The sequence below is a fragment of the Sinohyriopsis cumingii genome, chromosome 11 (genome assembly GCF_028554795.1).
Source record: "Sinohyriopsis cumingii isolate HCF-2022 chromosome 11, ASM2855479v2, whole genome shotgun sequence".
Taxonomy (NCBI): Eukaryota; Metazoa; Mollusca; class Bivalvia; order Unionida; family Unionidae; genus Sinohyriopsis; species Sinohyriopsis cumingii.
The window spans coordinates 17,945,424-17,959,909 of NC_142971.1; the positions used below are offsets into that span (position 1 = coordinate 17,945,424).

The 14,486-nt window shown below is 35.9% G+C and overlaps 1 protein-coding gene across 3 annotated transcripts in view; it reads left to right on the plus strand.

Moving 5' to 3' along the window:
- LOC149787684 (low affinity immunoglobulin epsilon Fc receptor-like) overlaps positions 1 to 14,486 on the plus strand; it is a 38,556-nt gene that overhangs the window by 14,494 nt on the left and 9,576 nt on the right. The gene's annotated exons all lie outside the window — the stretch shown is intronic.

Here is a 14,486-nt window from a genome sequence, read left to right on the forward strand (position 1 = left end):
ATCACTTGCATCAACAGTTTTATTGGTGTAGTAAACACTAGTATATCTCTATTTTCCCAAAAGAACACTTCTGTGCAATCAAGGTAATGTTGAACCTCTTCTTTGGTGTTTCCCCTGTGAAATATGGTTTGTGTTTAAAAATAGTAGAATAATACATCAACAATGTCATAATGCTTATTATTTTATGGTTCCATTTCTCATTGCAAGATAATTAATATATTGCAGCTTTAGGAATGAAGATAAGTATCTGATACTGACAAATACGCCAAAGCTGTTCATCTAAATTTACAGTACATCTCAATTAATAAAGATTCGAAAAAAAACAGAGGTAAAGTATCAGGAAAACAAGGTTCAAACCAGCACAGGGTGACTCAATATATACAGAACATATTAAATCAACCATATATATGGCATATTTAACACAAATGTAAAAGAATGAATGCGTTTGAAAGGATTGAAGACATGTTGAAAAGTATTGCCCACAAAAGTGCGTCTTTAAAACGGTCTTCCAGTTGGCTTGTTCTTAGTACAGGAAGACAAAAGTTTGCTAAAGCTCGAAGTATTTTTCCCTGGATGTTTTGTACGGTTCAAAAGGGCTATCAAAGAACAAAATTCAAGTTATTTTCACTACTCTTCTGTTAGTTGCTTACATATATTGCTTTCTGGATCAGCTCAAAAAATTGATTGGCTATAGTGATTTACATGGAATAAGATAAGCAAGGGTGGGGCAGTGGCAACAGAAAAAACGTCTTCGCATCAAATGTGTTATAATTAGAGCAAGTGTTGATATTGTATTGATCTTACAATACCAATATCAACTATTGTTAGAACCTTTCGAAATTGCCAATAAAGCCCACCACCTTATGATAATTTCTCCCTCGCTTCTGAACTATATTTAATCTTTTATTTTTTTTTACCTGTGCTACATGTCCAGCTTGAGATTTTTGACTTCATCCCTTCCATCTCTTCATCCAATTGAGCGTTTTTGCTGGTATCCTTTTTGTGATTATGTCACTTAAATCTGTTTTTCAAAACTTTTAACATAAAGTTTTATGAACTCCATTTCTGGTTTGACAACGTCTGTAGCATTTATGCAACCTCTTAATTCTCTGTCCTTATCTCTTGTTAATAATATTTCTTTACAGGTCAAAGTCCCCGCATTGAATTGTTTCTTAGCGCAAGTCAATACTATTTTCTGCCTCTAATAGTTGTTTATCAAAAGCATTATTTGTTAGAGTATCACGTTCAGAACACACCTCCCCGCTGCTCTGTACCCTACACTCGCTATCTATTCGATCCAGAATCAAGCACAAAATGTGTTCTCTGTGCTACGTTTCACTGTCACACTCTAGTACAACATACCTATCCGACCTCACCCATGTCTACACACCAGCAAGATACTTACGCTCCTCTTCTACAATCGTATACTTGTTATTCCCACTATGAAAGCAAAGTCATATGGACAGCGTTCTTTTGCATACCAGGGCCCAGCAACGTGGACCGAATTTCCCACTACAGTTAGACACAAAGACACAGTGATCACATTCAAGAGTGCTTTCAAAACTCACTTATTTCGACTGCAAGAACAAACTTAAAGACTTAATAATGTTTCCTACCTTAAATATTCTCAGCATGTTTTATTAATGTTTTCTAAGCTCCTGGTGTTTGTTTTTGCAATCATATTATTATATGTTTTTTTATCTTATAGGTGTTGTGTAATGATGTAAAGCGCTTAGAGCTTCTAAAGATTAGGCGCTATACAAAGTCCGCATTATTATTATTATCATTATTATTATTATTATTATTATATTTTGTTAGTACTTGTATGCTTCAATTTGCACAATATTGGGTTCAATCTTTCATTAAGGTTGTCTTTCTCTTAATCCGGGGTATGAATCATCTTCATACTTTACAAACTTTCTGAAGGAGATTGTACTGAACAATGTGTGTATATATATATATATATATATATATATATATATATATATATATATATATATATATATATATATATATATATATATATATATATATATATATATATATATATATATATATATATATATATAAAACCCAATACCAGGATACGTTTGGCGTATCAGGACCAAACTAAAAGTTGGAGCATCCTTTAACTAACTTGTAAGTAACAAGATGTCGTCTGCCTTTAGTGTGTCGTTTTAGCATTATAAATGTCGAGCAGAACAAAACAATTATCAACCATGTTTCTACCGCAGCATTTAAATTTGATCTAACAGTTACATAAAGTCTACTTTTGAAATAACTGTTCAAGATCTGGAAAGTTGCACGATAAAACAACCACATTAAAGAAATTGCAACGCTAATCATTAACGTTTTTACATAGTCAGTTCACACTAAATTACATAATACCCCATTGCCATTGACCTGATTTTTTTTAAACATTTGAAACACAATGGTAAAATGAAGTATACTTTGTTAACTTTGCTTTGCTAAATAAATATCGACACAAGCTGCCATGCAGCAATAAGATCACGGCAATAGTTACATATATCCTGCCTCAGAAAAGCTACTGAAGTTTATATTTGGCAAACTATCAACAGTTGATTGAATAGTTGTTTTTTTTTTAAGCTCAGTACTTCAGTTCTGTTGATAATTGACTATTTATCCGGTGGAAAACGGAATGTTACCTCGCAATATAATGCTTGATAGACAGCCAGAAGTCTCGCTACGAAAGAAATCTATTTTTCGCATCTACATAATTTCTTTGGAATCAGATAATACTCTTGTTAGGTATTATAACACTATAGATCAAATAAAAGAAACAATATCTTTTGCTATATCAACAACAAAAGCCGACAAGGATTGTTTCAAATTCTGATGGTTATTGCATCCTGGATATGTACATCAGAGAAGTTAAAGATGGAAATACTTCAAACAGTTATAGTAAAGAAAGTATTGATGCTGAATGCGTTGTCTGAAACGGGACTCGAAGTTAAATAATTCCTACTGACAATTACACACAATAATTAACCAATTAAGGCGTTTAATTCTTAGCATTCAATAAACATCGAGCTATGCAAACATTTACTGAATGAGATACAATCTGCAGGTCCTTAAAATTAAAAAATATGAATTTTTGTAGTCATATCAATATTATTAACATTATTTTATTGGAAATTATTGGCCTCAGATATAATCTTTTCCAGTTAAAACTATTTCTCCTGCTGTTATTGTTTCATACAATGTAAATTAACATTACAATCTATTGTAAAGGTCACTAATTAACATACTAAATATCAGAGTAACCAGATGAAAACAATCCTGCGAAAGTGAAACAAATAACACTGATTGTGATCTTAAATAATAACGCAGAACCATTCGAAAAAATTTGTAGAGGCTAATGACAATGTTGTACAACAATGAGTTCATGCACAAATAGGCTAAAGCCTGAAACATGTCAACTTGAAATATATCGAAACTTGGACGAAACAAGTTGACAATAAAGCTATTGAAGGAGTGGTACTAAACAAATTGCAGAAATATCCGACCAATAATACAGATTCATATAAACAAGAAAATATATTTTACATGCCCATTAATTGTTCACATAAATCCGAACCTTCAACACTGCTATGCACGACTTTTACACATTAAGATACAAAGCAGTTGATGTACCTAACATCCGATAATAAATAATATTAATGAAGCAGAAGATAGCCTTTAATTAGACAAACTGGAGAGTAACACGAAGAAACAAAGCGTTTCTGAAAAACTACAAAACTTTAAATCGGAACTCAAATGGAACAGTAGCAGAGAGATTTGAATAATACAGTTCCCAACACAACACTCAAGAAAATTTAGGACGCACGGCCTATTTCGGATACACAGATTTTTGACACGAAGAGCAAGATAACAATTAACATTAGTCCAGTGTCGGGATGTAAAGAAAAAATGATTTAACACCAAAAATATACATCACAAAGTATATATGAATGTATTAATCACTGGGTCTATGAAAACAACTTAAGATTCATTTCGTATTAATTTGAGTGTTAAGATCAAAACAATAAAAGATGTTACATTAGCCCATTTTTCCAACAAGTTACAGGAGGAGAGTGAGCAATTTAAAACGGAAGCAAACGATTGCGCATTTTGCAAAATGGCTTAAAATATTGGTGTGATACAATATATTATTGATGAAATGACAAAAGAATGAAACGAATGCGAAAAGATTTGAATAATTTGGAGCCAACATTTTGAACAGAAACAAATGCATTCAAGACTAGAGCGGATAAAACTACTCTCCCGATAAGTGCTAGGACTGACGCAGTCAAAATCAACCGAAACAAAAACATTGGGAAATTCAGGAATGAGGATCAGTAGTATTGTGTCGTAAAAATTGATTAATTATAAACGGAATTGAATGATATCGACTAAAAACATTGCTTAAAATGCCATTGTTGCATGGATTTATACGAGTTTCGCATTGTACCAAGTCATTTATATCCTGTAATGGCAATTATTCAAACCCATTATCAAGAAAGTATTGCTGGAATTTGTAATATCTGAAGCAGTTCCTAAAAATAGGCTGAAACTCATGATTTACTCAAAATGTGTTTCACTCAAAAGGTGATTTGTAAACTTAAGTCCTTCAGTTGAAAAGTTAAGTTTGTTTATAATGTTTGTGAACTTTCATATTTAACCGAAATCTGATGTTATTTAATTGGACCAATCGTTTTACCTGAAGAAAGGCAAACAATATACTTACTGCATACACAAGCAAATCCATAAAACAACTCTTTTCTCTTTTCTGTGCGGGTATAAGAATCATATATATATATATATATATTATCTAGAAGAGTATAATATTTCATTTTGCATTTCAACAACACAAATAAACCATATTTTAAGAGCTGGAAGAACAGTCCACTATCACATAATGGAGTCAAACCATGCAGGGCATGATAGTTTGTATTATTTAAATTCCAAACAGGAAAAAAGACACCAAAGACATTGGAGTTAAACAGCAAAATTGTACATATGACGAGCACGATAAGGCTACAACAATATCGGTCATGTCCAGCCGCCTGGACAATGAACGACGTTACGGTTGACACACCATAAGAGAGCATCGAAACTATAACGCTGGTTTTCGCTACATAACAAATTAGCTGAAAACTGTATACAGTACAAAAGACTGCAAGATGGTTTGCAAGATTGTGAACAGCATAAGCGTTAATGTGTGCCACATAGTCTTTGATGCAGCATTAAGCATGCAGACTGCCTTCAAATGTCGTAAGAGAATGTATCGAAAAGGTTAAAACAATTACCAAAATGAACTATGCATTTTCCTGTACAAAATATGTGTCATGTTTGCTTTTTTGCCACTGGTCATCCATATGACTTTCATTGCTCTTTATGTGTAAAACATTATTGAAAGATTGCTTTCGCAGTGTAGAGCTATATTGTTTTTGTAATGTATAGTTATATTGCTTTTGTAACGGATAGCTATACTGCTTAGGTAATCATTCTTTCAATTTAGTTTGTTTTATTTGATCATTTTGTTCATAAACAAATAAGTAAGACTTTGAAGATTTGAAGGATAACAGTTTGAAAGCTTTCAAGACACAGCGTGAACCAATTGACAATAGCAAAACTGCTATTGAATAGAGTGGTACTTAAACATAACCAGATTGATGTGAACATAAGTAGTCAGTTTAGATGCAAATGAATTGTTCAAGCAGATATTCAGAGCGTCTTTGTTATACAAACCTTGCAAAGAATAAGAGAAAGAGCAGATCATTTACCTAAATTTACACAATATATTCAATCATTCGGACAAGTGATAAACACTTATTTAAAGGCATTGGAAAGTGACATGAATCAAATAAAGCAAATTTTAGGGAAACTACAACGCTGAACAATCTCATTTGGAGCGATTATCTACAGATTTTACCAATTAAATAAAAGAAAACGAGACAGAAATGTTAAAAATTGTAATTTTGTTACAAAAATTCCTGATCTATACAGTAAGATAATTTGAATATTTTCAAAAACGCACTGATTTAACACAGCAACAGCAAAATAAGAGACTCATCTGATGAAAATGAACAAAACAAGATAAAATCAATCAAGATTAGCAGAGATAAACTTAATAATTCAGTGAAAACAGATCAGAGACACCTGACTACATGATTAAAATATTGAGAGAAGAAAGCCCAGTGACGCAGTACTTCAACAACCGGTAAAATACATTTATCTATTAGCATTTGTTGACAGTGATGCTGGCCAATATGCTTTACACTCCTAAAAGTAATGCAAATCGTAAAAAACCAAGGCGATTAAAATTCAAAGATTGCCACTAACTTTCTAATGAAGTACGATACAAATACACTTTCAGTGCAGTTTTATTGGCGTGCATGTTCCTTAACTTTTTTCTTGTGAAATAACTTATCATATTTTCACTGCTGTTAAAATGTAAATAAAAGTAAATATGTCTTCCAAACCTGGTGTCTCTTTCCCGAGAATCAAGAACGCCGTTGGCCACACCTTCTTTGTGTCATACGTTTGGTACAGACGTTACTGTGCTGTTTCTAGCACAAAACATGTTGGCGTACGTTAAAATTCACAACGCTTAACAAACAGAAGAAGATACCACACAGAGTTAAATACTGTTAATACTCAATGGGCACTTTATACAGCTGACTGTCATAGAATTGATTAAATCTGAAGTCAATCAAACACATCATTGTATAAAACAGACCCATAACAGCATTAAACCCAAACACACGTTCTATACAAAGACTGAGCCGTCGTACCCGGTAGTTTAATCATATAACTTGTTATGAAGATGAATGGAGATGCTAGCAATGCCATGGGACACAGTCAGAGTAAAATAATTGTGAGACATTACTATATAAAACATAACGAACAATCAGTTTTTGTTAAAATGACAACATTTTCATGACTTACAAAGACAGGTGGCCGCTTGTATTGTGTATAACAAACAAAATTGAACAAGGTATCATACGTAAAACATTAAAAAATAGAAGAACTCAAATGGGTCATGATTTAAGATTAAAACTATGAAAGTAGTTGAGTAATATCCAGCTTTTACAAGCCAAATTCAGTGATATAAAGTAAAAAGTTTTGACAACAGATGTTTTGAATGGACAATTTGTTGGCGCTATATACGTTCAATGATAATCAAGAATTTCACCTGAAAATACCGGCAACGCCTAGGTAAACTCAACTTTGCATGCATGTATTTAAAAACCAAGAACTGCTCACCAATCATGACGTTTGCTGCATTGGCATCAATGAAAAATCAAAGAGCACAATTATCCCAGAGTCTGGTGAAAAAAATAATACAATTTACTGCAATACAACGAAAGATGAAAGTTCTGTATATCATCTACGATTGAACACTGCAAGTTGCTGACTAGCCACCATATGGATTTCATTATGTAGTGGTATGATATGATGGCAAATCAGAAGGCTTAGTTCATTATCGTGCCCAACGCGCCAGTGCCCAGAGCGTTTACGCTACAAAGCTGAGGTATTTCTAGGATCAAACGAACTCACTGCGAAATGGAATCGACTGCTGATCGTAATGACTGGTGATAACATTCGTGAATTCTCTGCATCCACTCACCGCTGAATTTGTGATCGTCCTTTTACAAAAGGAAGATATTGTCACCAATGAAGAGTTAAGTCCCGGTTCCAAAGTTTATAATCACTGTCACATCACTAGTGCGTACAGAGGCGCTGCATACAACTTGTGTAATTTGATATTAGAAATTAACTCATACAAAATTAAAATTCCCATGTTTCATGACCTGTGTTAGTACGATGGCCACTTAATAATGCAAGCAGTAGCCACTGCATCAAAGGCACTGAAAAACGTTTGATATAACCACTTCCAGTTAGTGGATTTCACTGGATCGATCTACAAAACACGCACACGATAACAACATGAACAGTGACCACGGATATTTCTTTGAAGTTCGTCTAGAATATCCGGAGCATTTACAAGAGGTACACAACGATTATCCAATGGCTTAGGAAGCGCTGACGGTGCCCAGTTCGTTGTTGTTCTCGTATCAGTGCTCGATCTTTGAAAAGTTACACTGAATGCACACAACTGGTACCAAGTGTCAGGACCAAATACAATTATGTATTATTCATTCAAAATCTACAATTGTACTGGAGATTGGGTATGCGTGTAACCAAGATTCATCGAGTCTAGAATTTTGTGAGCAAGCTTGGATGGTCTCATACATTCAGATGAATACAGACCTACGCACAAAGGCCACCAATGATTTTGAAAAGAACATTTCAAACTCATGAGCTACGCCGTGTTTGCGAAAACCTTGGAGAATCTGCGCAAACGAATCCGAGTATGTCTTGGCAGAGATAGAGAGCAAGGCAAACGTCGAAGACTCAGCAATGATCCGGCCTTTCAATCCATAAATATATTTGATGGTGGACTTTGTGCCGGTCACAGGGAAAGATAGAAAATCAAACTGACAAATCCAATCTTTGTGTGATGGTCCGTGTACGAATTTTATTATGACAAGATCAAACCACTTTATCGGAATCGGGTCATGATGCTGTACATCAACACTGAGTCTTTGCTGAAGCATATCACCACCGATGATCTATGTGTACGCGGACATGGCACAAGCAAATTTGGTCATCGCATTTGATACCAACCGTTCCACGGCGGTTTCTTCTATTCAGTACCCACGCGCACTGTAGTATATTTAGATAATGTCCGTCTTTTGAGTCCATTGTTTTGTTTGTTTATATTGGTATAAATTTTAAATTTAACGGGTGCAACCGAAAGTAGTCTGGGGATTAATACATTATTAACGACCCATTTTGCGATTCATTCACCCAATGTCGGACTAATTGCATTTAAGTCATTAATGAAAACCACGTAGGCGCATTGCTGTATACGCAAGGCCATGAAGGTAAATCTCAGCATCAACGCGATTGATAGGTACTTCGCCGGGCATTAGTTAGTTATTAGAAGCAAACAATGTACCAGGCCCGTAGTAATTATATCAAGGAATATGCGTTTCACCTAGTAGATATTTACGAACTTTAGTCCCTTGTAACTTTGTTAATACAGCTGAGTTATCACCGCAGCCTATGGTTTTAAAACCGTACACCCTCAAAAGTGAACTTGCTTGCTCCAACTCGAAAACAAAGTTCTTGTAGTCATTGTTCGTCCATTACGTGTCTGAACTTGAGTTAGATTTTATGTACGTGTTGTGGCTCGACATTGCACACAATATGAAGACATGATCGTATTATAAAGACAGAAATTATTCATTTACATCTCGCAAAAGAAAATTCACAGATGACTTTTCCGTCATCGATTTCTACGCATATGCCACACATAACCGTCCAAGCACGGTGACGGAACCTATTTTTCAAACTCATTTCGTGTACGGATCATTTGCCCTGCTAGATCTCGAATAACTCAACTGTTGTTGAATATTATTTTACGAAGGTTAAGCTGGAATCGTGTGTGCGTGATTGCGTCATCGGCTGGAGATCAATCGTGTTATCATGCTTTGAAAGATGTTCAAAAAGCGTTTAGAAAGTGGTAAACACTCCAACATCGACTCATGTTTCTTCACTGACGAAGCTTATACCATTATTAATATGTCCGCAAACAAAAATAATCTTGTGGTGTACGGCGATGTGATGCTTGAAATTCCAGTCAATCCCACACAAATATTCTCACGAGGCGGACATTAAATCAGACGTGATTTATTTGTCTCAGAGATACGCCCGTGTGCCAAAGTGATTCGTTACAACTGTGACATGCTGATGATATTTCGTGGCATTGAAACACATGGTCTTGTAAATATCCATAGGACTTGGTGTGCCGCCGACCACACGTGAAATGAATTTCGTGACATGTTTGCGCGTATCACAGTTCTCGCATCATTGATCTGACTGGAACTTGCAGTCAAGGGGTACATATTGAGCAGGATCTTAAGAAAGGTAACGCCATCCGGATGCTCAGCAATACCTTGGATTGCTTGCAAATGTACACACGGCCGCAGGAAAGTCCAAGATATGCAACAGTTGCGACAGACTGAACTAAATCACCTAGCGGGCTTTGAACTAATATTTGTGCTGCTGATTAAACCAACAAAAGAAATTGCCTAACTTGCCGAGGATATTAAAAAGGGTACAAGAGCAACCGTATAACAAATGACAGCGCTCGTCGGAACGGAAGAACCTGGTCCAGTTCGTACGTCAGCCAAACGTACCAAGGATATCAAAAAGCCACAAGAGCAATTGAAAAGGTTATTACTAGCTTGCCAAAGTCAAAGGAAAAGAATACGTCAGAAAAACTGAAGAGCCATCGCCCATGTATCAGTCAATGCGGAAAACACCTAAACAAATATTTAATGAAAATGGCCTCCAGTAGATCTTTAAGTCCCCATCAGTGCAGGGTTGTTTGTACCACCCAACTGGCAAACTCTAGTGACAAAATAACCTCATCTCAAAACATAGAAAACGTATGGTCCAGATGGATATTCAGAGAATGTACTGTGTTTAAATACGATTATGGTGTGCATTTAATATACTATAATATAACAATTTAATAAATGCTGAGCAAACTCATTTAGCAATGCAAGAGATGAAAGTTTTTTACGGAACTCCTGCACATGGAAGAAAAAGAATTTTACACCTCAACAAAAACGTGTGCCTCCACCGAAAATAAAACTTGCAAAACCAATAAAAACAATCTTCAACTGAATCTAATACATTAGACAAAAAAGTACAAAGGGAAATAGAAGATAAACAGAAAGAGGGCCTTAGTGTACTGTGTGACCCTAACGACCATGCTGATCAATTGGGAATACTTATGGGATAATGATCTTATAGGCAGATATACATATCGTGCCCTGATGCATAAACTTGTGAAGATATTCATGAGATATACGACGAGCAAAGTTTGCTCACAGATGATCAATTCTGGCACGATTGAAATGGTTCTTCTTTTGCGTGAAATCTATGCATCAATGCAACAGGTGGTTGTAAATACAGCACAGAGCGCAACCTCAATGATTGCAACCTCGTCAAAGATTTCAGAATTCAGTGTGACTTTCCGCACCTGTGACCGCTGAGGAAAATCCGATCCAACCGTTTCTTGGTCTGTCCGCAAATAACTAATTTGTGTTTCTCCAAACAATGACGCATACTGGTATACCATGTTTTCAGCACTATACTATGTACTATAATCACAATATACACTGGCGCGTATGACATAGAATCGATCAACGAAGAAATTCAACGAAGAATTTTGTTGTTGACTTGCAAAGACTGTACAATTTCTATACATATACATCAGCCCACACTCAGTTCTGCCTTCGCCATATAATCTCAAACGCATGTTGCTGTCATTACACGATCATCCATAAGATCCAATTTAGGTCGGCCTAGCCACATTCCAGATAATAAATGAATTTTAATTGTGTGATATCATATTGTGCCTGTCATTGTGAGAATTACCTCATCAACTCAAGTCAATGTAACTTGCAACGCCATCAGTGGCAGTTATAAAAGCAGGTCAGAAACGAAAAGGCGTAACAGTTCAGGCTTAGATACTGTTTTGATCTTCACCAACCGTGTAACTGGGTGATTTTATATCGATTTCGCCCGTAGTACTTGTTTATATTCCTTGCCATAATAATATATTGGCTCATATTCGTTTTTACCTTGTGGATCAAGACAGGCACGTAATTGATTTGCGTACTGAAACATTAACGATACTATTGTATATTGAAGATCGACAGCACATTTAATAACAACAATGAACAGTTGTGCGTGGACGTGTAAAATCCATTCTCGTAGTTAACGCGATAAAACCAGTGTACCTGACCTATTACTAAACTGGGCTTGGTGATGTTGTTCTTGGATTATTTGCGAGTGCACCAAAAGCATTCACACCCTTATCATCATGCCCTTTGCCCATCTCTCATCAAGTACCAAAGCGAGTTGTGGATAGTGTTAAAAGTGCCGCTGTGGATCGATTATAACAACTTGGCTCGCAGGTAGCTCAGTCGCTTCGAGACTGAATACGGCGATTATTAACACGAGCATAAAAATCGTCTCCAATTACTTTACCATCGACAGATTTAATGCCGTCTGCATTTGGTAAAGTCATTAACGAAGCCGCTCATTAGCGATTGTCAGCTTCAAAGATTGCAAATTTGGTAATGGGAAGTGGATGTGCACAGTATTGACAATAATCATTAATGGAATAGTATTCCTGCTCGAATATATATTTGATCCATTATTTGACATAGGAGCGCCCGTGCCAGTGAATCACAGTAAGAAATATTTTCAGTACTACTCATACCCTGCCAGACACCCCAATCAGTTAAAATTAGAATTGCAAGTGCAAGACACATCCAGATATTTCCTTCCATGAGAGGCATTCTGGGAAGTCAAGGGAAAACTGGTACAGAATGACGGTACCGATTATTTACGAGACAATTTACTTGACTAACTTTACTTTACTTACTCAACATGGTCTTACTGCAGCAAAACATGTTTTTGTGGCATTTCAACTTACAAATCTAGACAATGTCCAAACTCATAGCAAAATACTATTTGACGACACAGAAGTGCCTATGGTTCCGCTGCAATTAACTGCTATCAAATCCTTATGAAGAAATTCGGCTTCACTTTACAACCAGCCATATTATATGTGCATATTACAATCTGTGGTCATAATAGTACCGGTATCAAAACGTTGACGCTGGTTTGCAGATTTCACAACACGGCTTCATGGCACTATATCCAGATGATTACATTTCACTGTCACACCTGGTGTTCGGTAGTCCGTTGTCGACATGCGTTTTCATGTACTTGTAGGTACGGCTGGTGTTTGCTATTGATGCTGTGCTGTGATACTGTCTGACAAGACACTGTTGTTGGAGTGTGCATGTGGTAGAATTAGATTGATGCTGACACCTGTGGAAAATTCATAATTAAGTTAGTTACCTGTCTGAATAAGAATATTCAACCACGAAAATCAACTTGCGAAAACAAACACGATTTTGGGGTCACAATGAACCTTTCTCCAACAAAATTACCTTCACATCTCTCCGTGTGGTTTACCCAAACACAGCTCGCTCAGGTTAAACACACCTCAGTGATGTTAGAATTATGCAAGTTAGAGGCGACACAAATGGAAAAGACAGGTTGAATATTTCAAATTTCTTTCAGCGATTGCAGCATTGTTAGCAGCATCGTCTCCAGCAGTTGCAAAAGCTGCCATATATGGGGCTGTCGAAACTGCAGCGTAAATGGCTTTGAAAAAAAGAAGTCTGTGGACGCATGAAAAAGAAGTACCTTCGATTACTAAGCACGAGTCATCGAATACCCTCAGACAAACGTATTTGATACCAGGTCGCAGTAGATGACCAATGACTAGTCTTGATTTACTCGCTATGGCAAAATCAATTAAACATTTTCGTGGCGATTTTATGAGATAAACTTGCGTCGATAGTGCCACGCACACGTGAAACTGACAACATCAATCTGGATTCATGATCAGGTCCTCACAATCACTGGGTCTCATACGTCGTAACACCTCAAAATGGTTTCTATTTTAACTCCTATAGGATGCGGACACAATTAAAGGTGGGGAATAACTGTTTCATGGGAGTGGAGGCGAGGACAGATGTCAGTGGGCCAAAAGGATAACAAAAAGGCGAAAGCCCCATTTTTATACTAAAATGGTTATTCAGATATGATGAGATAATAGGTGTAGAAGATACATTTGATAAATAGTTACTGGTTGATAACTACCAAGGTACAAATATTTTATTTACGATGACTGGTAACATTCATAGTCTAATAGTGAACTCAACAGACATAACCAAACTAGGTTTTAGTGGTAGACATTTTCGAATGTCGGTGATAGTACAAAATTGCAACTCTCTAATAAGTTTTAGAGACAATTATCGTTGTCTGGTTGGCTTTTAAAGCAAGTACAAAAATATTAATTCAAAATATTATCACTGAAAGTGATCGTGTCACTGGAGATCTGCAGAGAGATATTGCTAGGTTTAAAAAAAGAGAAGAAAAGAGGACTAAACTTTTAATGAGAACTGGTTTGCATTTTTACTACATGGTGTTTGTACCGGACACAATATCCGTCTGTAGAAGGTATTCTATATGTGTACATTACCTTCGACATGCTCACATACCTTTAAAATACCGTGTACACGTTGTGCACCAATCGTGTATAAGAAGTCTGTGTTACTCCATTCATTCTGACGCTATACATCTCGTGATTATGCGACATGAGTGAATTTGATCTCCTGATAAATTTCTTTACATTAGAGAAGACAGTTTCGGTATTTTACGAATATTTAATTTTGCTTGTCACGGATTTTTTATGTCGTTGTAAACATATTTTTCTCTTTAATGAATAAAGTTTTGCCGTTAGTATATAAAACTCTTTT